At 53.0% G+C, this 25712-nt stretch overlaps 1 protein-coding gene across 2 annotated transcripts in view; it reads left to right on the top strand.

The window, feature by feature from the left end:
• Positions 1 to 25712, top strand: part of frem1b (Fras1 related extracellular matrix 1b) — a 124781-nt gene that overhangs the window by 15930 nt on the left and 83139 nt on the right. Inside the window, exon 1 of one of the 2 annotated variants that reach the window (XM_039767222.1) lies at positions 21679 to 21865. The exons of the other annotated variant lie outside the window; for it this stretch is intronic. The gene's annotated coding sequence lies outside the window, so the exon portion shown is untranslated. Of the gene's footprint in view, positions 1 to 21678; positions 21866 to 25712 lie in introns of those variants that run through there. 2 annotated transcript variants of the gene reach the window in all.

Here is a 25712-nt window from a genome sequence, read left to right as displayed (position 1 = left end):
AGTCTGTTGCCAGTGAAAGGCGCTATATTGAAGTCATCTGGACCAAGTGGGGTGGATCAGGCAGTGAACCCAAGGGTCCTGAGGACTGAGCTGTCAGGTAAGCACTGTGCCACCTGGGCATGTTACCAAATGTCATTTCAATTGATTTCTGTATAGCGCCTTGCAGAAGGCTTTGTATGGACAACTTGATGGGCACACACTGCCATACTGGGGTGGGCAGAGCTAAAGAAGAGTGGCAGTTGGCAGGTGTGCCCAGCCCATTGCTGAGTATTTCACTAAATGTGCCAGGACTTCTTATCAGCTAACCCAGAACTGAATTAAAGTATTAAGTATTTAGGGGCACTTGGGGTCTGCCAAGACCCCTTCATGCTTCTTCTCTAGTGGCATTATTGGAGGTCTCAGATACCTCACATGCCCCCAAGTCACCGATCTGCTTGTGTGGGCACTGCCATGCCCCTACACTCTTGTGCCAGGCTTCATGGTGTGAGATGGCAGACAAACCAGATGGCACCTTTGCTCCTGCTGCCGTCCCCATGCCCTCTGACTGATGACAATGGCCAGCGCAACAAACTTGGACTCAGCTGGGCACTGGCCAGCATAGCAGGTAGTGAGAGTTTCTTACCCTGGCACTGAGCCCCACGGAGGCCCCCCGCTTTTACTCATGGGCCGCCATGTCTCACCCCAAATATGCATATGGAAGAGGAGGCAGCACTGGCAGAGTGGCACTGACAAGTGGGCAGACAAGGCGTCAGAGTTTGGAGGTTAGGAGTGGGTGGGCAGAGCTGAAGGGGGTGCAGAAGAACAGGAATGAGTGCTTTGGTGTTTTATAGCGCCTTTTGTGGCACACACTGGCAAACAGGGTACACGGGGGCAGGAGATTCACGTTTAGTTTTGACAGCCCAGCCAATCACAGCCAGTCACGCGTCCAGCTGTCCAGCCAATGAGCAGCCAACCACCTGCTTACTCGCCCAGCAGCTCGTCGGCCACCATGCAGATCTCCGGTGGTCAGCCATCGGTCAGCTCGCTTATTCGTCTCCTTCCATCCATCCCTTGATCCTTTGGCCCTGCCATCCCATTCGCCGCCATGCCCATCCACCTGGCGAGCGAGAAATGAGACCCCTGAGGACGAGACGGCCGAGCGTCCAGAACTAAAAAAACCGGAGGATTACATTTAAAACAAAATAAGAAATACAAATTAAAAAAAAGAAAAACACTAAAGAAGCGGCGCCTGAAGTCGGGCCTGCAGCTGTCATGTGAAGTTAAATTGAAAAGAGATGAGTTCATGAAAAAAAAGAAGAATTGAAAATAAAGAGAGAATCGAGAGTGCGGCTATTGTTACATTTCAAAACAGACGGCGAGAAAAGCGAGGAGTTCAGGAAGAAGAGGAAGCACAAAGTCAATCATTTCAATTAAAGATCAATAATTACATTTAAGAAGTGCAGGAGCGTAGCCTGAGGGTGTCACCTGTTTGAGGAATCAAATAATAAAATGAAGATGACGACTGTTAGAAATCTCAAATCTTTCAGCCGCTCACGTTAGGGGTCACCACAGCAGACCATCTTGTTCCATACTGTCCTGTCCTTGTCACCTTGGTCTGCCACACCTGTCACCTTCATGTCTTCTCTTAGGCCTTGTCCTCATACCTGGCAGCTCTATCCTTAGCACCCTTATCCCAGTATACCCAGTATCTCTCCAAACCAACACAATCTCGCCTCTCTGACTTTGTCTCCCACCCGTCCCAGCTGAGCTGACCCTCTAATGTCCTCATTCCTAATCCTGTCCATCCTCGTCACACCCAATGCCACTCTTGAACTCTGCCACCTCCAGCTCTGGCAGCTCTGTCTCCTGTGCCAGCCCATATACCATAGCTGGTCTCACTGCCGTCCTGTAGACCTTCCCTGTCACTCTTGCTGATACCCGTCTGTCACCAATCACTCCTGACAGTCTTCTCCACCCTGACTGCACTCTCTTCTTCACTTCTCCTCCACACTCCTCCTCGCTCTGTACTGTTGATCCCAAGTATTTAATCTCCTCCACCTTCGCCAACTGTCCTCCCTCATCCTCAGCACTCCTCTAACCTCCCTCTCCTTCACACACATGGATTCTGTCTTGGTGGTCCTTCAGGGTCTCCTCAGCCTGCTCTCCCTACAGATCACAATGTCATCAGCAGACGTCTCAGTCCATGAGGACTCCTGTCTGATCTCGTATGTCAGCCTGTCCATCACCATTACCAATAAGAAAGGGGCTCAGAGCCGATCCCTGATGTCATCCCACCTCCGTCATTCCCACCGCAGACCTCACCACAGTCACACTTCCCTCGTTCATATCCTGTGCCACTCTTACGTACTTCTCTGCCACTCCCGACGTCCTCATACAACACCACAACTCCTCTCAGTCTCCGTGCCATTTTCTTTCCTCAGGTTGGTCAGCATCTTAGCCCGTTTTCTCATGTTTAGATGACATACGCTGCCAGTCCTCTGTGCCCATCATCAGCGCCATAGGCAGGTCTAACGGGAGAAGATGAGGAGCCTGTAAGCAGAAGGGGACGCCCTTGAGCAGGCCCGGTACTCCGGAGGACATCATGGCAAGGGGGCACATCTGGGCTCGCTTCAGTCCACCTGGTAGCTCTTCTGGGTCACCTCCACTCCACCACAAACACCACAAATCCCAGAAGCCTCCAAAGGAGCCCCCACTGGGGGGCCACTAGTGGTCTGGGGGAGTACTGCTCTTAAGGTGGGATCCCAGTCAGGTAGTGTGGACTGCCATCATGCCCTCCATTTTATACCAGCCATGATGTGCAGCAGCTGGACGGGCAGCTTGTTGACAAGAGAGAAAGCATTCAGGATTGGCATGAGGACATGAAGCCCACCTTTGAAGCTGCATCAGACCACCTGGGCTGGACAAGCCAGCTCTTCAAGATGTCACCAGAAATTAAAAAGAGCAAAAGAAAGTCAACGGTGAGGAGCGAGCATTGACCACCATGTGCACCGTGGGCACAAGAGCCCCAAACCCTCAGACGCTGAGCTAGGAGGCAGCAGCTCTACCCGCTGTGCCACTCATCAAGCAACAACACCTACCACATTAAAAATGCATGGGGTGGCAGGTAGCACGGTGCCAGGAGGACTACCCGCCCTGCTCACTTTGCCATTCACACGTGTGATGCGATTTCACCCACCTCGCGCCCTCGTCTCTTGGCGGCTCCTCGACACATTACTTTCACCCTGGCACCAGTCCAAAGGCCGGTGTTGTGAGTTTACTGCTCTCCAAAGCTGCAGCAGGCGTCCTCCTCAAGTGCCAGCACTCTGCTGGGCACAGAACAAACAGGCTGCCCGCTGACGCACGTCGCGGCACGCCGGAGGAGCACACGGGAAATGTGATTAAGCACAGCGGTGAAGTAACAAGAAGAAAGAAGTTGAGAGGAGAACTTTTAGTAATGACAAGTGGGCACCAACAGTGGCATTGTGGCACTTTACTTATGTTTAGGGCTCAAAGCACATGACAAAAACCTATTACACCTCACCATGCCAGCTTCCAAGCAGCCCGCATAGGATTCCAGGATGCATGGCATCTCATGACATGGGGGTCTGCAGCACTCCGTTTACAAGGCCATCCGTTTTTATGGCGTTTGGCACTTGGTGACAAAAACCAAAAGCCACCAGGTGGCCAACTCTGAGGGACAAGACCAACTCCCAGGCTGAAGTCTGGAAAAAGACAAAGCACAGGAGGAGCAAACATGGTGGGAGAAATGGGGGCAACACACGGACCCTCTGACCCAGGCAAACGCAGCAAGAACACCAAGTCAGACCCTCGTTGTGAATGTTTAAAAAAACGCTGAGCTTTGTGCAAAGGAACGGCCTGTCATGTGATATGATAAGGGGAGGGGGCGACCCGCATCACATGACCACACGAGCCTGCTGATTGAGCCCCGCCCCATTCGGCCTTGCCCGACTGGGCCGAGCAACTGTCCATCAAATTCGACTTCAGCCAATCGCTCACAGAGGCTTTTGAGGGATCCACCTTTTTATATAATTAACATTCGCTGCTTACCCTTACTACATGCCAGGGTGACCCCCTCTGGTGGGCATCACTGAAACTGATTGGAACTATGCCGCCTCACGCGCCCTCTGCACTAGTGTGCAGCAACATCCACTTGGATGGTGCCAGTACTGAAGGACCAACTGGCATTTGGCATCACCAACATCCAGCCCCGCCCCGCTCTATCCATTCAGTGAGAGTGTAGATGGCCGGGCGTGGACAGCATGTGATGGCACAAGTCACGTCACACCCCAACATCATGCAATGCCCTCAATGTCAGTCACAAAACAACCTCTGCGTGCCCAGGCACACTCTGGTTCAGATGAGGGTTGTCTGTCTCATTGTGAGGGCATTGCGGGCTACAGTTTGGCGCCCCTCTCGGGTGCCCACGGCCCACGTTAGGGGTGGCTGACTGGGTAGGGCACAGTACAGGTTTGGTGGCCCCAAGCACAGCAGTGAATGTCAATCCGAAGTAAAGGGAGACGGGAACATTCTACTCAGGTAAAGTCACAAACCCCCACACGTCGTGAGCCACAATGCCCAAACATCGCCGGAGACGCGTGCCAGCAGAGCTTCACTGAGACGCTGACAATCTGCAAACAGCTGCTGTGTAATAAGTGTTTAAATGAGATAATTAATGGCGTCTGTCTCGTGAGCGGAGTCGACTCAATTAACGACGCCTGGGTCGGCTGTCAGCGAAGGAGGCCATCGTTAGCACCGGGCACTCCGACCTCCAGGCCGCTGCCAGCCAAATGCTCTCTGCTTTATCCGATGCCACCAGGTCTCTGAGCCAGGCGGTGCCCGGCACTGTTAGTGCATTCAGCTGCTGATCACTGTGCAGGGCGCTATATAGAATAAGGGCGTTGTCACCTCCCTTGGAACCCTGACAGTCACTTGGCGCAGCCACAGCATAAAGTCCGGGTGCCAACTGGGGAAGAAAAAAAAGGGAGCAAAACCAGAGGGAAGTGCAATGAACAGGGGGGCGCAGGGGTCTCATATAGCGCCTTACACAGCGAGCCCTCTCACGATACACACTGCAAAAATGACAGACAAGATGGACAAGACAAACTGGAGAAGAAATGAGGCCAGCGACAGGTCCCCACTTTCATGACTATTATATAGCGCCTTTCACGTCTCTCTCTCTCTCTTTCTCTGTGGGTACTCGTCTGATAAAGCGTCTCACCTGTACGTGTCTGCGCTGCCCACACTGGCCAGTCCACTCCTCACCCCGAGAGGGCCACTACCCTTAAGGGGGCCCAGAAGGCCACAGCCGTACCCCGTAATGGGATGGGAAAGACACCCAAGATACTGGGAGTGCTGGAATTCATGGATGGAAAGATTTTGCTCTCAGAGTATTGACAGACCCTACTTCAGTTTGGCGGGGGTCTGCAGGACCCTGACTGCGCCCATTATGGCGGACCCCATCTGTGACTTCCGGTGGTCTATTCTGCGTCTTTAGCCATTATTAAAGATTGTGTAGCTCTGAGCCCACCCTAAGTGAAAGGCGCTATATGAAAATAAGCTGAGCCGCATGACTCTCCAATCATAAAAGACATCCGCATCATTAAGGCCCTGCCTTTTGTGTCCCCTCAATGTGGGTACAGTGCCAGCCCTCCTCCCATTGAGGGGTCCTAGGGTGGTGACACGTCTGTTCCTCTACTACAGATGACTTCAGAGTCCTAAGCAGAGGACAAATCACACATCAAATGCCACCTGGGCGGGGAGCGGCTCATCTTGCTAGGAAGCCCCCAATGTGCTCCTAATCTTAGTAAGATGGTCACCCTTTGATCCAGCATGGCATCCGGGGGCTAACAAGGGGAGGCACTCAGATATCAAAGCCTTGCCTGCAGCAGCTGCCCCCTTACTCACCTCTCAGGTGCTGAGCTCTGGCATGGACCCTGCACTCTGAGGTCTTTGTCAAAGTGCCATTTCATGAGAGATGCCCTACCCATCCCATGCCCACTCCTGTGCCTGTGGTTTCTCATTCAAGGACTGGAAGCCCTAGCAAAGTCTCCAGTGCGCAGCAGGGGGCACCTGTGACACAAATCTGCCTCCTGCTAGATTAGGGGTGGTGGGGCAATGCCAACCCCAGCCCTACCACTGAAACCACTGGGCATAGGGCAGAAAACGGGCCTGGACAGGCAGGCAGCCAGCTACCCACCCACTCCCTTGGTAGAATATGGGAACTGCATATGGATGGCATCAGGTTTGAACCCGGGGCACTGGTTGATCGAGGTGGCAGCTGTTTAGGAGGTGTGTTGCCCCCAGTGGCCTACAGAGGATCTCCATGTGCCACTCTCCCTGGTATGGGTATCACGTGCTTCAGGCTGGCATTAGCACTGGTAGGTATGCTGGCACAAAGAGTCTCAAGGAGAAGCCTAGCTGACTAAATGGCATGAAGCTCAGTGGCCAGGCAGTTTTATAGCGCCTTTCATTGTGACGACAACCTAACAAGTGGCAGAATCTCCTCAGTGCAGGCCGTGAGCTGTCAAAGAGTGGAGCAGATCAAAGACGGGTAAGTCGGGGGTCCGCTTGGCTTTTGGAGGTCCCGTTTAACCCATCCAGAGGGCCACAGATAGGCGCTCTCATCTGGCGGGGGTGCGAGGTGGCGGTAGGTGAACGCACGTTCTTGATGACGGCGGTGACAAGTGAAATACAAGATAAAAGGGAAAGGCATATAAAGAAGTTTTACAAAAGGAAAGCAAACGAAAAAAAGACACATGAGCCCCCCAAATCACCGGACCCTCCAGCAGAAAATGACATCGAGACTTCAAGAGGTGACTGGGAGAGCCAGTTATGATGGTGACGCTGTCCCGAGTCACATCGCCTTGTGAAACTTCCCCGGGGTGGCCGCCATGTTGTGTGCCATCACCAGATGTTAGCGACTGTTTCAGGGGGCCATGCGGGTGCCTGCTGTCCTCGTCTTGGCATGCCAGCCCACAAGTCACTGGGTGGGCTTACTTTCAATCAGTTTTTCAATTTCGACCTCCCGCCAGTCCCTTCAAGGCTCTCCTCATCTCCTGGTCTGTCCACCTCCAAAATAATTTGGGCAGTGTGCCTCTGAGTGGAGGAGCAGGTTGAGGGTGGACATATATCCTATTTTTGATGCCCACAGAGACATGGCACATATCCAGTGCCCTCGAGTGCATTCAACAGTGAAGGATGGCATGGAGAGTCCCAGATGTGGGCACTGCAGCATGAGAAGGTCCAAAGTCAAGGCACACCCGGGCACGGGGCACGTGTCTGTGATTCTTGCCCCAAAACACCCGCAGTGCCAGGCCTGGATGGAGAGTCGGTGTGTGTGTTAATGCACGCGGATCTTGAGAGATGGCTGAGCAGATCACGCATGGCACCAGTCGTCCAGGTAGAGCCACCTCACTGAATTGTGTGTGACGCATCCCTGGCGAGTGGCACAAGATGGAGGGGCAGCGTTGGCGTCTTTGAAGTTGTTGGTGTCTTACTCACCTTCATGATCACTGGGTGACAGAGTTTATACCAGTAGAAAACCCTGCACGGTATGCCAGTCTGGACACTAACCCCCTGGCGACCCACAGCAGAAAGCTGGGGTGCAGTGCCTGCCAGAGCCACACGGTGACCCTGTGGGACAACCAGAGAGGAACAGCTAAAATATCCTTGTGAGCCTTGGGGGCTGCCCTGTTCCGAGGATGGCAAATGTGTCTGCAGAAGGGTAAGAGATGGGCATGGGGGGTGGCATGAATACTGAGAAGACATCCAGCCTGTCTTTGTTTCCTATTCTCTCCCTGTGATCATCCCTACCTTCTGCTTCTGGACACTCTTGAGGTTGTGTGGCCTGCCAAGCTGAGACCCCAACTTCAGGAGTTTAAGTAAAAACACACCTTGGGCTGCCACGGCGTTGGGCAGGTCAGGCTGACTGGCGCCACCCACAGGGTTCAATTCCTGCTGCTGTTCCTGGGACTCCTTGGGTTCAGGAAACACAGAGATGGTGGCAGATGTTCAGTGCCAGTCAGCATGCCATCTGTCAGCTGAAGTTGGGCTTGACAAGCAGGCCTGTGCCCTCAGTAACATCAAATCAAAATGAAATCTTTAATAATAACTCGAGTATGAATTATTCACGGTGGAATTCTACCTGCAAGGAAATTAATAAAGAAGATCAGCGAGATTGGGGGGGGTCAACGCCATGGGGATCACCGAAAGATCACAAGGACCATGCCCACCCAAAGAAACTCCTCATCAGGTTTTTATCTAATATAGCACCATTCTCAGAAGGCTCTCGTAGCTGGCAAGTCAGTGCCACCCTGAACTGCCAATGTGGCTTACACAATTAATGTAGGGGATGAAAAGGTAAGTGGGGCGCCCCCTACCGACCCCCCAAGCGCACAGCGCCTCGGCCATCTGGACAGAGCGAGCCCGGGGACGGCTTCAGCCGGTTCACTTGAAATTCTGAGAGCGTCCCCCCGCGCTCTGCCCCGCAGCGCACCACCGCTCGCTTCCGGAAGGAGCCGCCTGCCTGCCAGCAGCAGGTGTTGGTCTGTCCTCTGGGAGAGCGGCAGCGGCGCAGCCACTCAAGTGTGGCCGGGACAAGAGGCTGGCAATCTGCTGAGGCGCGAGCGAGCAAAGGCGGGCATCTGGGAGAGGAGCTGTCAGGAGATGGAGGGGGTGCAGTAGCTGCCGGAAAGCAAACGGGCTCGGGGGTCTATAAGGTGCTCAGGTCAGCTCCGCCTATGTGTGACACCTGGGTGGGTGACATCAGCCAGTCAGCGTGTTTAGGTTATATAGCGCCTTGTCTCGAGACACTCATAAGGGCAGCGGGTGGAGGGTCAGGCTGGCGCTTTATATAGTGCCATTAAGGGCTATAAGACCCTGACGGAGGCAAAATGGGTCAGTCAGCGTGTGTAGGTTATATAGCGCCTTCTGCACCCCTAACTTGTCGAGGGGTCCCCCTGAGCCACCGAGTGTGGCAGTTCAGCCGCGTGGACCCCGTCACTCAGATCACGACAGACGCTGAGGGCAGGCGGTCTGAAAGTGAAAAGTGTCCACTCAGCAGACTCGGGCCTACAAAGCGGTGCTTCAGAAAGGCACATCTGCTGGTGGGCCGGGCCGCGGGGGGCTCTCTTTCACCACCCTTCTGCATTATTAATGTGCTGGCTGATTAAAAATTAAGATGGCGTTGATGAGAATTGGGGGCAGGTGACGGGATTTGGGTTCACTCACGTCGGCCACCTCAGATCAGCCTTGATGCGGATATCCGTCCGTCTGTCCATCCTGCACGTCCACATCGATTCGGACCCCCACACACCTCCTCTGCTGTTCTCTTCAGAGTGGCGTCCAGCCCACTAAACTCCTCGCTGGAGGCCACTGGGGCAGGCCGAGGACAACTGGCTACTGGCTCCTACGTGGCGGGCGATGGCAGTGGTCACCTCAGAATTTGCGTCTTCTTCTACGAGGACTTGGCTGAAGGTCAATAAAGCCTGAGAAGAGAAGCGGACATGCAGATGAATGACCCACAGCAGTGTGGACCAGCGTGCCACCTTCAGACAGCCAGAATGGGGACATATGGATGCCCGGAGCTGGCCTCTCAGTGTCACTCCCCATTAAACTGCACTGGACGCCATGGGAGCGAGTGACAGGCAGCAGGCAAATGACTCGAAGCTTCAGCCGTTCGGCCACCTCATCCAAACACCAGGTCAGGCAGAAGCAGGTGGGCACGTCAGGCAGAGTGGCACCAGTGTGGACAGGAGTGGGCATGGGATGGGTAGAGCATCTCTCATGAAATAGACTCAGCCTAAGAGGCATACCAGCCATCTGTCTGTCAGCAATGCCCCCCCCATCACCAGTAGGGGGCGATCTCCCAGGCAGACTGGTAGGCATCATGGGGTTCACTCTGGACTGTGGTGGTCACTGGGAGCCACTGCAGTGTGTCACAGCCTGCAGTCACAGTTTCATCACTCATTTGTCATTTGAGCCGCTTCATGCAAGTTTAGGCTCAGAGAGGACTTGAGTGGCACAGGGTCACGAGGTGGTGTGGCGCTGTAAAAGACCACCAACATACAGGTAGCCTCCCCATGTCCCCTGAAATGCCAACTGCCCTAACACTCTGTGCCCCCGGATATGCCAGCCATGACCGTCCCCACGCTTGTGAGTGACAGGGTGCTCTGACCTGTCACCATGCCAGGCTCCCTCTGTCTGTCCACCTCTGCCCTGTTGGCTGGTGGTCACTCGTCTCCATGCTGTATATAGCGCCCCTTGCTCGTCAATGGAGAGCTGTGCTGTGGGGGGAGTCACCAAACAGCCAAAGTGCAGCAGTCCTTGAGTGGCAGGACCCATCTGACCTGTGACCTCCCATCAGGGTGCCATGTGATTATTTTTTACGTTTGGCTGACGGGACTCACAGATTTGGGAGGTTGACAAGTCAGAAGGTGGGTGCCATGTTGGCACAGCACTTAGCCCTACTGCCAAGTTGTCCTATGGACCTTTCAAACACACCACCGTTTAGTTTTGCCACCTCCATGTCCCCCAGGATTGGCTGGTCAGCTTCTATGGCCATGTCAGGCCGACCCCAATGTCGGCGGGGGGTTGAAATACTTGGGAGGGGCGCTGTGATGGACTGGCATCCTATCCTATTCATACCGAGTTTCTACTTTGAGACCAGTGCCACCAGGATATGCCCAGCCTGTGACTTTGCATGATGCCCACTAGGGGGCAACACACACTGCAAACTCCAACATGCTGACCTTTTAAACCAATAAAATATCAAAGTGAGATGAAAGGCGAACAGACCTGGTAGGGGTGGCAAGACGTGATGTTTCCACCTCTGTTGGCACTAATCAAACGGGCACGTGAAACTCACAGGAGTGATGACAGGTGAGTCGCACATGCAGACGCCTCATGACGCCTTTAAGGCCACCGTTGTCGTCTTTAAAAATAGCTTTATGCCAGGCCTGCCGCCTTCTGAATGCTGTGGTGACAGCTGTTTAAAGATGACACCGAGAACAGCAGCTCCCCGCGTACTCGGGTGAACGCTGACGGCACACAGCAGATGGCGCTCGCACCAATGGGAAGGGTGAAACACGTCTCTGTCACAAGGGTTCAAGGCAGCCATAGCACCCACCCTCTGTGATTGGGCTGGCAGATTCTGACATAACATAACGTGACCCAATTATGGGGGGCTGCAGCCCACCCGGCAGTTCCAGCCTCAAACCCACACAAGCCAAAAAACTCGGGATGCCCACCTAAGCCTCAGCTTTACTGGGGTCTGCAGTGTGACATTAATGTGAAGCTGTCAGTCACCCGACACATTATAGCGCCTTACAAAGCCCCACTCAGTCACTCACCTAGAAGCCTGTGACGTACCCCCCACTCGCCATTAAAGCCACACGTTCCTGTGCCCCCTCATTCAACTCAGGCGAGGCAGAACATTCCGGACTCGCTGTGTCAAAGTTCAAGGGGATCAGGACTGAGTGTCTGGGGGTCCAGGCTTCATTTGGTCGGTGCTGCCATTTTGTGTTTCCTCATTGCTGTCATGTCACTATAGGAATTTGTGATAGGTGACATCATCAAGTCACCACTGCTGAAGATGGAGGCTGGCATTTCAGGTCTGAATGAGTCCCTGACAAGGACCCCTGGCCGGTGTTTTGGAGTTTCTTCTCTGTGGTTTTGCCCACCGCCCTTCACACACGTCAATCGTCTCGTCTTGAATTCTACATCCAGCTCCGGCAGGGACGACCACAGGGGGGTCTACAGAGATGTGAGGAAGATGATGACGAAGAAAAGGCAAAGGGGGCACATCAAACATGGTGTGAGGAGATGGAGAGGGGGCTGAGTCAGCAAAGAGAAAGGCAAAGGCATGTGGTATATAGTGCCTTACCAACCTTTAGCGCAGATGGCACTCTGTTTATATAGCGCCTTACCAACCCTTAATGGAGATGGCACTCTGTTTATATAGCGCCTTACCAACCTTTAATGGAGATGGCACTCTGTTTATATAGGCACCTTACCAACCTTTAGCGCAGATGGCACTCTGTTTATATAGCACCTTACCAACCATTAATTGAGATGGCACTGTTTATGTAGGCGCCTTACCAACCTTTAATGGAGATGGCACTCTGTTTATATAGCACCTTACCAACCTTTAGCGCAGATGGCACTCTGTTTATATAGCGCCTTACCAACCTTTAATTGAGATGGCACTGTTTATATAGGCGCCTTACCAACCTTTAATGGAGATTGCACTCTTTATATAGCACCTTATGAACCTTTAGTGCAGATGGCACTCTTTATATAGCGCCTTACCAACCTTTAATTGAGATGGCACTGTTTATATAGCACCTTACCAACCTTTAATGGAGATGGCACTCTTTATATAGCGCCTTACCAACCTTTAATGGAGATGGCACTGTTTATATAGGCGCCTTACCAACTCTTAATGGAGATGGCACTCTGTTTATATAGCACCTTACCAACCTTTAGTGCAGATGGCACTCTGTTTATATAGGCACCTTACCAACCATTAATGGAGATGGCACTGTTTATATAGCACCTTACCAACCTTTAGTGCAGATGGTACTCTGTTTATATAGGCACCTTACCAACCTTTAATGGAGATGGCACTCTTTATATAGCACCTTATGAACCTTTAGTGCAGATGGCACTCTTTATATAGCACCTTACCAACCTTTAGTGCAGATGGCACTCTGTTTATATAGGCGCCTTACCAACTCTTAATGGAGATGGCACTCTGTTTATATAGCGCCTTACCTGGTGGGTCTGAGGGATGGAGAAGGTCACCTGACCACAGGCCCAAATCCCACCAGTACAGTAACAGAGAGCACTGCACTCCCTTCTGTATGGCGCCTTACCTTGTGAGTCCACCAGCAGCAAAGCAGCAAATGTAACTCTACATGACGAGGTCACCAACAAGAACGCAGTGGCCCACTGTACGCTTATATAGCGCCTTGCCTACTCAGTCTACTGCACATCAGTGAGCAGACTCCAAGATGGCTTTGAGTGGCAGTGCCACAGGGCGGAGGCCTGAAGCCGTGATGGCCTGCTGCCACGCGTCATTGGCAGGACGAGAGCTGCAAACCGAGGCCACCTCCTCCGTCTCCGCTGCCGTTGGCATTCCGGCGCCCCCGCTTGGCCCGTCTCCTGTGTGACATGTGACATCCGGACGTGGCTCTCTCAGCCAGGTCTCTGTCTTGGGCCAGCAGCCCTTCTGTTCCTTGCCGCACTCAGCGGGTGCCATCCGCTTGTTGGATCCGTGGCTCTCCAAGGCCTGGGCTGTAAAAGAGCTGCTTGTGTGTCACCACCATGTCACCTCCCTGACCGAGCGCTGATGACGAGGACAAACCCAGCAGAACTAGACCTGAAGTAGGGGCAGGTGCTGCCCCCTCGGTCACTGGCACTTGGAGGCAAAGGCAGGTCAGAGGAGGCCACCCTGTGCCCTGCGTGTGCTCCCAGGTAAGGTGGCCTTGCATTAGTGTTGTCCCCTCAGGGTTGCTAACATTCAGAGCTGTGGCCTGGCAGAGGGTGACCTCTGAGCAGGTGGTCTCCTCTGCCTTTGTGGGTCACCCCGATGGTCTTACAAGGCAGACGTTTCATTTGCATAATCGAGTGCGGCGCTCCAACGAGGCCCTGAGCGCCACGGCTGACAGGCAGTCACTCTCCAAAAGCCCAGCATCGTTTGTCACATCGCATCACGTCACTCGGCGCTCAGCGGCCTGTCGATCCGTCCAGCTGCTCTGAAGTAAATCTTTGTGACACGGCGGTGCTCGCGTGGGCAGGGTGGCCTGCTGCCCGGACAATGCCGAAGCTGTCACACGACATGAGACGTGGCTGCGAGGGAGACGGAGACGGGCTCACTTGCAATCTATGCAAATTTGACATTTCCCCGCTCATTTGCATATCTACACAGGAAACTTTTCCAAGGGATCGCCACCAGGGCACAGACATGGCCTTCTGTCTGCTGGTCACTTTTGGGCTGCCCGCTACATTCTGAGTGGTCCAGCATGGCGCCAGAGAAGACGAGCCACTAAAAAGGTGTCACGCTTTTCAAGTTCGAGGAACAATAAGACGCTCGACGTGAAGGGGGAGTGTGGGGAGCAAAGATGACGGCGGTTCGGCCTCATCGTCTACCGTCTCGGACCGGGGGGGTTCTGGACTGGACTCTTGTCTTCACTGAGTTCACTGAAGGCTCTGAGCTGCCCATCAGCTATATAGCGCCTTTCACACCTCTCGATGGTGTCTGTGTGAATCGCCTTGACGCTCTGCTCTTCAGCGCATCTCAAGTGGCCTTTATGTCCCCCATCCTGCCCGTCTGCTATATAGCGCCTTTATATTCTCATAGGGTGTCTGTTATATAACCTGTGTTCCAGCTGCATAGCCTTTCACACCCACTATGTGGCACCTTTCACAGCTGTGTACCCAACAGCGCCTTTCCCGTCTTTCTTTCGGTCTGCTTTGCTCTTCTCCCATTTCTGCCCTTCTCACGTTTCACACACAATGAATCTCTTCACGTCACCAACTCGCTGAAGGTCGCCCACTGGGGGGCATACAGGTGCGGGCATTAGTGCTCCTACTAAGACAAGTTCATATAGACTACTGTCTAGTGCCATTCTTACTAGTGTAAAGTGGCGCCCAGCTGGCACAAGGGTCCCAGCAGCTGGCCCTAAAGAGGAGTACTCTAGGGCACACTGGCAGTAACAAAAGTTCTTCATGGTACAGCATTAGAACACAGGGTCACCAATAGGGGGCAGCACACCTTGTACGCTTGCTGGATGCCCCAGAAGGGGAGCCACTACAGAGAGGAGAGACAGAGGGGGAGATGCCACCTCTGAATGCCAGAGGGCACAGGATTTGGCAGTTGCCAGGAATTTGTAACCCTCCTGTCAGGTAGAGGGTGAAGCCCGGGTGGGCAGCCAAGAGGACAGTACATGGCCACCCATGTTAGGGTTAGCCGAGATGGCACCATACTCTCCTGGCACACAATCCCAAGTGGGAATGGGCTGCCAAGCGGTCCCCAGCCCCTACTTGCTTTATGTTCTCCCTGTGCTCATCCCTCCTCCACAGAGAATTCCAAGCCACTATGCAAGAGGCAGCTTCCGGACTGACGGTGCCAGGCTGATACCACCCACCGTCTGCTCAGCCTATGCCCTTTCGCTCTTTGAGATGGGGGCTTGTCCTTTACAGTCCCGGCTCCACCACAGCATTCGTTTTGCGAGGTTTCGGGGGTGCAGAATGGCGTGGACTGCCCCCCTCCCCTGTGCCAGTGGCCCCTATTGGGCGTGGCTCTCTTCTCGTTTGTGTCGCTGGTGTCTTCTTGTTGGTGGTCTTTTGCCACATGGTCCCACCAGCCCTATTCCCACGTCATCTTTGCCAGCCAGGCACCCCGTCTGTTATAGGCAGTAGGAGTCAATGGTGACTCCGGGTGCCCAGTGGTGGCAGTACAGTGCAGTGTGCCAGCTCTGCTCCTCTCTCCTGATGTCAGCTGGCTGTGAATTTCTCCGGCCACTCGCAGAGGGTTACTCAGCGGTCCTGGGATGAGGCCAGTGCACTGGACCGCAGCCATCCAGCCCGTGTTCGAGGGGACGCACGGGCACATGCGACTGCCAGAACACAATGGCACAACGGCTTTGTCAGCCGAGTTGGCACCAGCTTTGCAATGGTTTTTTCTTTTTCATCCTGCAAGTGTGAATTTGTTAGTGAGGCCGCCGGAGTGGCGTGTGCCAGCTTGGTGCGCTTCAAAAAGCGGAATATTGCATTGTTGGCAACAACTCACTTTGGGAAGACAATTAGCGATAAGCGGCTAGAGGTTCCTAAACAGAAACGTTACGGTGCCAGCCGAGGAGGCAAAAGAAAGGGCCGGGGTCAAGGACGACATCTTCAGCCTGCCCTACAAAACCGAGGACACGCCGGGACAATCGGACATTGTGACAAGCTCGTCACTGGCTTCACTCAATGGCCAGGCTGGCACACGGCTCTCCGGGCAGCCCCCCACCATCCCGTTAGCTCGCACGTGTGCCAGCCCCCCGAAGTCCAGCCCCGTGTTTCCTTTTATTTGTTCTGACGTCTCCAATGGATTTGATTTAATTAATTGACCTAAATTTACTTCCCTCCGTGCCAGGACTCCAGCCAAGGAGCATCCAGCAACTTCTGACTAATGTGACTTAACGGTGGGGTCGGCGGTGGGACGGGCCTCAGCCGGCAGGCTCGGCGCTCACGCGGTCCAGCGGACTCCCGCGGTGGCTCGTCTCACTTGAGCCTTTACTTTGGCTTGGCACACACAGAACATACTGGGGGAGCGGCACCTCTCCTGCACCACCCCACCTGCGGCCCCCCGAGCATCGAAACCGTCAGCACAGACCCTGAACGGACGAGCCTCTGAAAAGACCCCCTTAATGAACGGACCCCAGCAGGTCACCCCCCACCCCTTCTCTCAATTCCCATGCCACACATGCCATCCATTCACACAAGTATGATGTACATGAGGAGTCCTTCACCCCCACTTGCACGTTCAGGTATTCATTCACTTGTTAGGTGGCTTGTGACCCTCGGGTGGTCCAGTTATTGAAGGGGCTTCAGCCATTCACACCCATGAACTCCACAAACACCTTCGTCCCAGAATCCTCCATTAACAGCTCTGCACTCAAACAGGGGCACTTGTCGGGCACAGGCAGGGTCAGACCTCGAGGGTGCATGTGAAGCACCTGGGGGTCTTTGCAAGGCCAAAGTGGGGGTCAGGCTGGGTCAGACCCTGGACTGCTTGGTCCAACCAGAACTTAATGAAGGCGGGCTTTTCATCTGGAACATTTCAGCAAGTGGGCACACATCACCATTACAGAGCCAAGGGTAAGGGGACATCTGATGTATCATTTGGGCCTTATGCCCAGGGTGACGTTTCTTTCAGTTTCAGGTCCCATGCCAGGTCTAGCGAGGTGGGCACAGACGCTACGGTCAGGGCTGGGCGTGTGCATTCATGCCTGACAGACTGGCACCTGTGCTCTTCAGGAGTGTACCTGCTGCTGTTGCACCCTTTATAATATTTTAAGGGGTCCTCTCAAACCAAGTGATGGAGTGTGGGGTGGTGGGCATGACGGCCAAGCAAACGAGATCATTGACGCGGGCAGCGCAAGTTAAGGTTTGCCACCAGACCTCCAGGCAGTTTAATGCAACGTCGATCCGCTTTCTCATTTCATGTGGAAAAACCAACTAATTACGTGGAAATATGATAATGCATTGTGCTGCGGGAGACGCCGTGCCCACCCCTCTCACGCCGTCTCCGCAGACCGCCTGCGTTATTTCTTGCAGGGCACTCTGCCCTTTACGATGGATAAGCATTACTGACTGCACTGGGATGGTTTGCATCAAGACGTGCTCATTTGCATAATGCCATCTTCCCACTTTGTGCCTGTGGTTCTGGTCTTCGGCTCCTATTTGTTTTGCCCAGAAGGTGCCCGTCGCCCCCACTTCCTCCTCTGGGATGGCAGACCCCATGATCCCCGATCACAATCAAAGACAGACCGTCGAACCGCATTATATGTGCCCGCTGGAGCCTGCCAATTAGAGTGGCCTGGCCAGCAGTAACCCCAAGTGCACGACCACCGGAGGCACCGGAAGGACTTCAGTTCGGATTAGACGTGGATGGGGCGGGACAAAGCAATGGCACAGGGATGTCACAGGCTAATGTGGTCTGCACCTGGTCACAGCCTTAGGCCTTGCATGTGGGTGCCACTCGGGCGCCCTGCTTTCGAGAACGTGAGGCTTGTCAAAGGTCTTGTGGGCCGCTGGCGCTCGGCTCCACCACTAAAATGCAAACTTGAAGCCAAGTGCGCTGGGTGAGGGTCACCTTTGGAAACACAACGGGGCAATGCCCATTCCCACAGGCATTAGAGGGGCACCTAAAGCATCTCTTTAATGTTGTCCTCTCCCCTCCTGCTGAGGGTAATGACACGCACCATTTGTCACAGGCAGTGCCCCCTTAAAGCTCTGCTCTTGTTGTGAGGCCACCCAACATCCCTGTCAGAGGCACTATATAAATGTCAGACGGGCTCCTCCCATGAGGATCTTGAAACAGTGCCCGCTGTCAAAGGTGCTATACAGGATCATGTGAGGTGGCAGTGCCCTCCTCGTGCAGCTTTGTTTGAGTGCACTCTGCAGGTTTCAGCCTTGCCTCGGGCGCCGGGCCTCTAAAGCTCCCAAGTCTGCGTCGAGCTCAGCCCGTACCATGGGGGCCTCCAGCCGAGCCCCGCCGCCTTCTCCTTTTTTGGACGTTTCTCACAGCAGACTGGCCCTGGCGCTCATGTTTGTTTGGAGACGCCTGCCAGAAACAACAGCGCACCCGGTGGGCGGGGGGTTCTCAGGTCATCTGCCCAGTTTTATCTTGCGAGCTGACACGCACACCCGGTCACACGCCTTAACACTGATCAGTGCCACTGATGCCCACTCGTCACCCTTCCGAAGCCCCTCAAGCGGCCCCACTGCCCCTTCTCCTGGCTATTCCGGCCTTCCCCGGTCGAGCACTGAGGCTCATTTCGTCTGTCAGTCCTTCCATGTTGTTAAAATTCTTTATTCTGTTTCTAATGTGCACCTCAGGCAGCAATTTGAACCCGGGTCTTCGGAGCTGTGATGGATGCCAATGCTGGCGAGGAAATATTCACTTGAATTTACAGTCTGCATTTACAAATTGGGCACGCAAACTGAGCCCAAGTGAACAACTGGCACTCTAGACCACCTGAGAAAGGACATGTACTGAAGCACGAAGGCCGCAGCCCTGGTACCCGACCAGAGGCCAGATGGGCACGTCTGTGGACAAGCGAGTGAGCAAACAAGCTGAATCTAATCTGACCCAGCAGCTTCATCTGAGTGACAGGGAGGTGACAGCTCATGGTGAAGTGTGCTAATCTGACAGGGTGGCAGATTAATTAAGACTGACGGCTCGCTGCTGCCAGCTTCTCCGACACTGAGACCCAAATGTGCTTCCTGGTGCCTGGGTGTTCGGTGGGGTGTGTTGCCATCAATCGGTGGACAATACAAAGAGGAGAGAAGTGGGCACTGAGAGAACATGGGAGGACAGGTCCACTAGAGGGCAGCAATCCTTATCGACATTAGTGCTTAAGGAGCAAGTGAAAGTATGGGAAGCTGGCATAAGGAGATGCCAGTGTGGCCATTTCAGCTCTGAAATATGCCAGGCACAAGGAGAGCATTCAAGGTATGCGACAGAATTGGCTGCCATCAGAGGGCACTTCCACTAAGCTGACCCCAGGACTTTGCCACAGCCTAAATTGCCCCCCTACTTGCCTGCCTGGCCACTTGATTGCACCACTCACCTGCTGCCCGCTATGCCTTTTAAAGAGTCTCCAGCGAGTTGTTTATTAGCTGCTTGAGCTTTTTGCCCCTTTTCTTGGTGCTGCTCCTATGCCCTTGCCAGCCCCTGCCAGCCCCTCACTTTTGCCCGTATGAACCGCCACTGCTTCTTCATCCACATGTCCACCTCCTTTATTCAATGGCACGTCTCGGGCGAGTTCACTTCTGTCCTGCAGAGACTCCAAAACCTGTGGTGGCCACTTAATGCCACCTGAGCGGAGCCAATCAAGAGCCAGTGGGCACAAGCACTCACCCAAGGTTGTTGGATTTTTGCTGTTCTCCATAGTGGGGTGGCCAGCTGCTGGCCGGGGTCTCCTCATTCTGAACTGGCATCGTGTTCATGGACACACTGCGCCAGAGAAGAATGGACACTGTAAGACAACGAGAGCAGGCGGTGAGCACCACAAACCAAAGAATCGAGTTACACACAGCCTGACAACGCTCCACATCTTGGACACCAACGGGCACATGGCACCACATTATACAGACGTCCAATGGTGCGACTAGCCTGCCAATCAAACACGCTGCCACAGCAAGATGCCATCAGCTGCTGTTAAGCTAAGTGGGCCGGTGTCGCTGCCCTCTTTGACTTGTGACTGAGCATTTGGCCCTGGCCTTTGTCTGTCCATGTCCGTGACCACCGGAGGGAGTGGAGGGGAGCCCCCCGGGTCAGCGCCTGGCCGCTTGGCAGAGATGTCGTCATTCCCATTCAACTGACATGGCACACGTCTCCATTGTGGAGAGCTAATTATCGCAGCTTTTTCAGGCTTCGTCTCACAACGGCGACACCTTCACGACACTCCAAAGCTCAATTCAGCATGTTGTTAATGGTGCCACTTTACCTGCCATGAAAGTGACGTTATACAATTTGTTGTGACACTTCTGTCACAATATGCCATCGCGCTGTGTGATGCTACAGACAAAGCTTTGTCACGTGAACTGTGCTGCAGGCTGTAAGGAACATGCAGTAATGAGGCTGCGGCCCCCAAAGAGCCTGGCAAACCGCTCATCGTCCACATGTGACCTGAGTGCCACTTGCCTCACGTGGTGTGCTGATGAAACTTGGGCACACCTGTGGCATTTCATTCTGTTTTACTGAACTGCAGTTGCTGGCCTTGAGAAGGCCACTGGAGGGGTGCCACTCAATAAAAGAACCTTCATGGGGTGGAACGTGAAATGGCACCAAGCACAGAGGAGTCCCAGGGCCACCGTACTGCATGTAGAAATAACACAGAGAGAAGCGAGGTGACCAGGAAGGACCAAAGCAGCCTCCACGAGGGAGGGCGACGTACACGCTGCTGAGATGAGTCACCTTGACGTCACGGCTTGTTCCACCCTGCTGCCACCTCTCTGCACACAGTGGTCCTATCAGACTCAACTGCTTGTGTTGAGTGCAAGCATTCAAGTGCTGCCACTGAGGAAGTGTGCGTGGAGAAAGGCGCTATATGACTCTGGCCCTGATTGGGTCCCACCCGTCTGTCCATTTCTCCTCGTCAGGTCCGCCCACTGCCATGGCACTGCTCTGAGCTCAAGCCCTACAGTGTCCTATGCCATCTCATCTCCCATGACAACGGTGACATCGGGGACAGTAGGAGCATACAAGTTATGGCACGTGGCCTGCATCTGCACCCCAGCCCATCAACTCTTGTTGTTTTTTGTCAAATCTGTTGGAGTAATCAGAGGAGGCCTGTGGGCAGGTTAAAACAAACAATGGAGGAAGCCTTCCTCCTCCTCCTCCTCCAGGCCATAACCCCCTGCCGCATTTTTTTCTGGCTGATGACTAAAGATGAGAGACCTGGGCGAGGCCCTGTAATTAGCCGGATGTCTCCGGGGTAGGTGGTGAAGGTGGGTGGCACTCAGTGCAGGCAGAGCTCACCTGGCACACACCCGGGTCACAGCCTCACTCCATAAGGCCGGGCTCCTGTGTTGAATGCAATGCCCAGCTTTACATGGAGTTGAGGATGTGCGTACCCGTGCAGGCAGGTGGGCAGGCGGGCAGGCAGACCAACCTTTGAGCAGTGAGTAGTAAAGGAAGCAGACATGTTGAACCCCAGGACATCGGTGCAGGGATCCCGTGGACAGGAGTGCGGTGACCGTGCATGTGGAGGAGCGTGTCCTGATTTATTTGTCTGACATAGAAGGCGCTTTGCCTATCACGGAATTCGTGTCCTGAGGGAATGACGAACATCTGTGGCTTTGAGTCCGGCCGAGCGAGCGAGCGAGCGAGAGAGAGAGAGAGAGAGAGTGCGAGCGAGCGAGAGAGAGAGAGAGAGAGAGAGAGACCCCAGTGGTCCATCAACAGACTTCCTGCGTCTGGCGCTCAGACCAGCGGCTTCATTTTGTGTTGCTGGGTGTGTGTGTGAGCGAGCGAGCGAGCGTCATACCAATCTACGTCCAGGGAGGTACCAGAGCGAGAGTGGGCCACACGAACCAGGAAGCACCAGGGGCCACAAATCAAAGCCACACGGGCCTTTAAGGACTCTGGCAGCAGGTATGTGACGAGGGCCTCTCTGCTACCGAGTGTTTATTTTGGGTGTAAATGGCACAAGAGAAGGAAAAGGTAAACTTCAAGCCACTGGCACGGAGGGCAGGGGGCGGGCATCAAGCGGAACTGACATCTGGAAGGTTCATTTGGTCACCAGCTTACAACAACAAGGAATACAAAGTCATGTGGAAAATGCTCTCCGAACGGGAAAGTGGAGCAGGCGAGGAGAAAAGTTGGTCTGGGGCTGCTGGGTGAAAGACGCTATAAAACGAGAACACCAAAAATGGACCCCAGTGGGCACATTTGACAAGGCGAGTCCAACTTCAAGCCATTTTGCTAGCTTCAGCGTTTGGTCAAAATATTAATGTGGGGTGGGGGCACAACAGCTGGAAAAACCAGCAAGGTGGAACAAGGAGCAGCAAAGTCCAATAGCCATCTATTATATGAAGCATGTGACACAGCTATCTGTTATATAGTGCCTTTCACACCCACATATTATACAACATCTTTCACATTTATCTATCTATCTATCTGTCTATCTATCAGTCGATCGTGTACTTATTGATTATATACCACCCCTCACAGGTGTTTATTTTATAGCGCCTCTCTCATCTATCTATTCTGTCTATCATGCTGTTATAGAGTCCTTTCACATTCATCTGTCTATCGTACGCTCACCAGCATATCAAACTCCTGGATCACGGTGGGCTCTTCATTTCAGACCCTTTCTCAGTTTTCTTCCCCGTTCCTGCTGCTGCCTGGCTGTTAATCGACTGACCTGTTATTTTTTTCCCGTCCCTTTCAAATAAAAATGAGGCGCAAGGTGACCCAACAGATGTCCCGCTAACGTTGTGTCCATCAAACAGTAAAACATTTGAAAAGAAGAAAGTGAAGGACCGAGAGACACGGGTGGGCCACAAAACATTTGGGTGCCACTCTCAGGAAAGAGACAGTCAAGAGCTCTGGGAATGTCTGCTTTGGCAGAAGGGGCACACAAACGAGGTAAAGCAGGACTTGGGTTCTAATTAAGAAACTGGGTGGGCCCTTCAGAAGCTCAGCTCCAGAGTCACATGTGAGCCCGCTTTCCATGTCACTCCTACAGAAGGCACACTTTTTAAAAAGGGGCTCAGGCTGAAATAACAGCAAAAGCAGGTAGCGCCATCACGAGCAGCAACTGAACAGAAGCCACTGCAGCCCTCCGGGGCGGCACCCCTGATGTACCACACCTGTGCTGCTTCCCCCATCTATCGATGCATTTCCATGTGTTTTAATAATCCAGTTATTCACAGAAGCTAACATGCCATGTAGACTCTTATTTCAGTTAAAGAAACTTGGCTGCTGGGCGCGAGACCCCTGCTTAACACGAGTGGATTTATCCAGCAGTAACCCGGCCAGGCGGCCATGTAAACCCTGAACCACCCTGCACCTACGGATTTCACGGTCTGCGCAGGTCAGTGTGCCTGCATACTGTATCTGTTATCCATCCACCCATTATCCAACCCGCTATATCCTAACTACAGGATGCAAGGCAGGAAACAAACCCCGGGCAGGGCGCCAGCCCACCGCAGGGCACACACACACAGACACACAGACACCAGGGACAATTTAGGATCGCCAATGCACCTCACCTGCATGTCTTTGGACTGTGGGAGGAAACCCACGCCATGCAGGGAGGACCCGGGAAGTGAACCCAGATGGGTCTCCTAACTGCGAGGCAGCAGCGCTACCCACTGCACCACCGTGCTGCCCTGCATATCTGTTAGCTTCACACAAACCTTCAGCAGCCACAGGTTGAAGCATTCACAAAGTCAACGTCCTGAGGCAAATGCTTCCTTCTACTGGCTGAAATAATCGTCTCGATATTTCAGCAATGGCTGCCTTTCTGTTGAGCAACTGAATGCACATCTCGTGAGCAGTGCTGGGTGGGCACAACTAACAGGACAGGTTAAGTGCGTTACGTAGTCCGAGCAAAGTAGCAAGCTGCGCAATACTTATTTTACAGAAGTAAAAATATCCACGTTATTCTTATCCCTGCAGCACTGGGTGTCAGGCAAGAAGCACACAGATGGGCACCCAGCTGCTTTAGTCACACAGCCAAGCAGAAAAGAGTCTGTGCCATCCACTAACAGAAACCCATTATTAAAGGATCGCTTTAGTTTAAATGCAGTCATTTGATAAACATATTTTGAAACAGGGTGCTGTAGCGGTTAAGGCTTTGGACTTCAAACCCTGAGGCTGTGGGTTCAAATCCTGCTACTGACTTTGTGTGACCCTGAGGGGGGCACTTCACCTGTCTGGGCACCAACCGGAAAACCAAAAGCAACGCAACCAGTTGTACCCTAAACATCGTAATGGTGTCAGCCAAATAGGTAAATGTAAATCTGGTGGTACGGGGCAGGGAGCAGTCTTCATACCCAGCGCTGTCTGAACGTATGGGCACTGGCCTCTGGTGGTACAGGAGGGAGTCTTCATACCCAGAGCCGTCTGAACGTATGGGCGCTGGCCCTCTGGTGGTACAGGGGGGAGTCTTCATACCCAGCGCCATCTGCACGTAGGTGCACTGGCTGGGGGCCCACAATGTTTCAGACTCCTATGTAAGTTTCTGCTTTGTTTTCCAAACAGGGGCCCCAGCGCACCACTTTGCCAATGATGCTGTTAAGACGGCCCTGTTCATACCTGGGGGCTCAGGCTGAGGTCGAATGTGATTTCATTCACATAAACGTATTTTGTTTTGACTGAAGAATTCCTGACACATTTCAGTGTTAAAGCAGGCCCTCATCTGCAGTTAAGCGCGCGCACACACACACACCAATCAGTCCACAAATGCACAGGTAGGTCCTGCAAATCCCACACAATTGACATTGTGAGCCAGGAATGCCAGCTCTGCGCTACCATACACTTTATAAAGATTCAAACTAAATGTACCGTTTGTTAACTTCTTGTCATTTAATTGCAAGCTAGCTGTGTACTTGCGCTTGAGCTCTGTAGTTTGGCAGCAGATGACCTGCACGGCGCCACTGCAGTAATTAATTCATTAATTATTTCATTTGAATTTTCTTCTTCTAGTGTCCATGAATTACTGGTCTCACTCCCTGCTAATCTGCGACTTCCTGTAAAAACGCTCTTTGTGTCTTTTTTTTTTTTTAACAGCGTTTTACCGGGGTTCCCGTTTAACTTAACTGAACAAACGTTTGGCTGAAAACCTTCGAAAGTTGCAAATCTCTCAGACCCTTAGGTTTGAATTGTGCCATCGAGAACAGCGGCAAATAAGTTTACAAGTGAACGGTTTAGGAGCGTTCTGGTCTATTGTTAAAACGCTACAAAAATGCTTAGGTGTGAATCAAATAGGAAAAGCAGTGCTATTTTGTAATTAACTATGAACACTCGCTGTCACTTAAATAAAAGATTTACTTGCCTCCCTCTTGCACGGGCGCCTTCTTCGTGTTGTAAGCGGGAACTTTACAGAGAAGTGGCGAACAATCACATTACGACGCGACGCCGCACTTTACGGCATGTGGTGCTTACCGCGTTTGCCTACGAATTGGACTTATAGTTGTCACGGTCACTGGCACTGTCCCCACCCGATCTGCGCTCCCTGCAGGCCTCTTTAAATCGAATTTATTATGAGGTCTTTGATCAAGCTGAAGGCTGGAAGGACAAGATCAAATATTTAACGATAAAGGTTGCCGGATACACACCGAGGTTCGCTTCAATCAATCTCCTGTTTGTATTCTTTAAATGCGTTGTAAAAGTGAAAAGTTGTTATCTTTCAAAGTAAAACACACAATCTTGATTTGTAAATAAATACAATCAATACTATCCCGAAATAAAACGAACGGTATTGTAGTGTCGT

The sequence above is a fragment of the Polypterus senegalus genome, chromosome 10, assembly GCF_016835505.1.
Source record: "Polypterus senegalus isolate Bchr_013 chromosome 10, ASM1683550v1, whole genome shotgun sequence".
In the NCBI taxonomy this organism is placed as follows: Eukaryota; Metazoa; Chordata; class Cladistia; order Polypteriformes; family Polypteridae; genus Polypterus; species Polypterus senegalus.
This window is presented reverse-complemented; position numbering and strand designations above follow the sequence as displayed.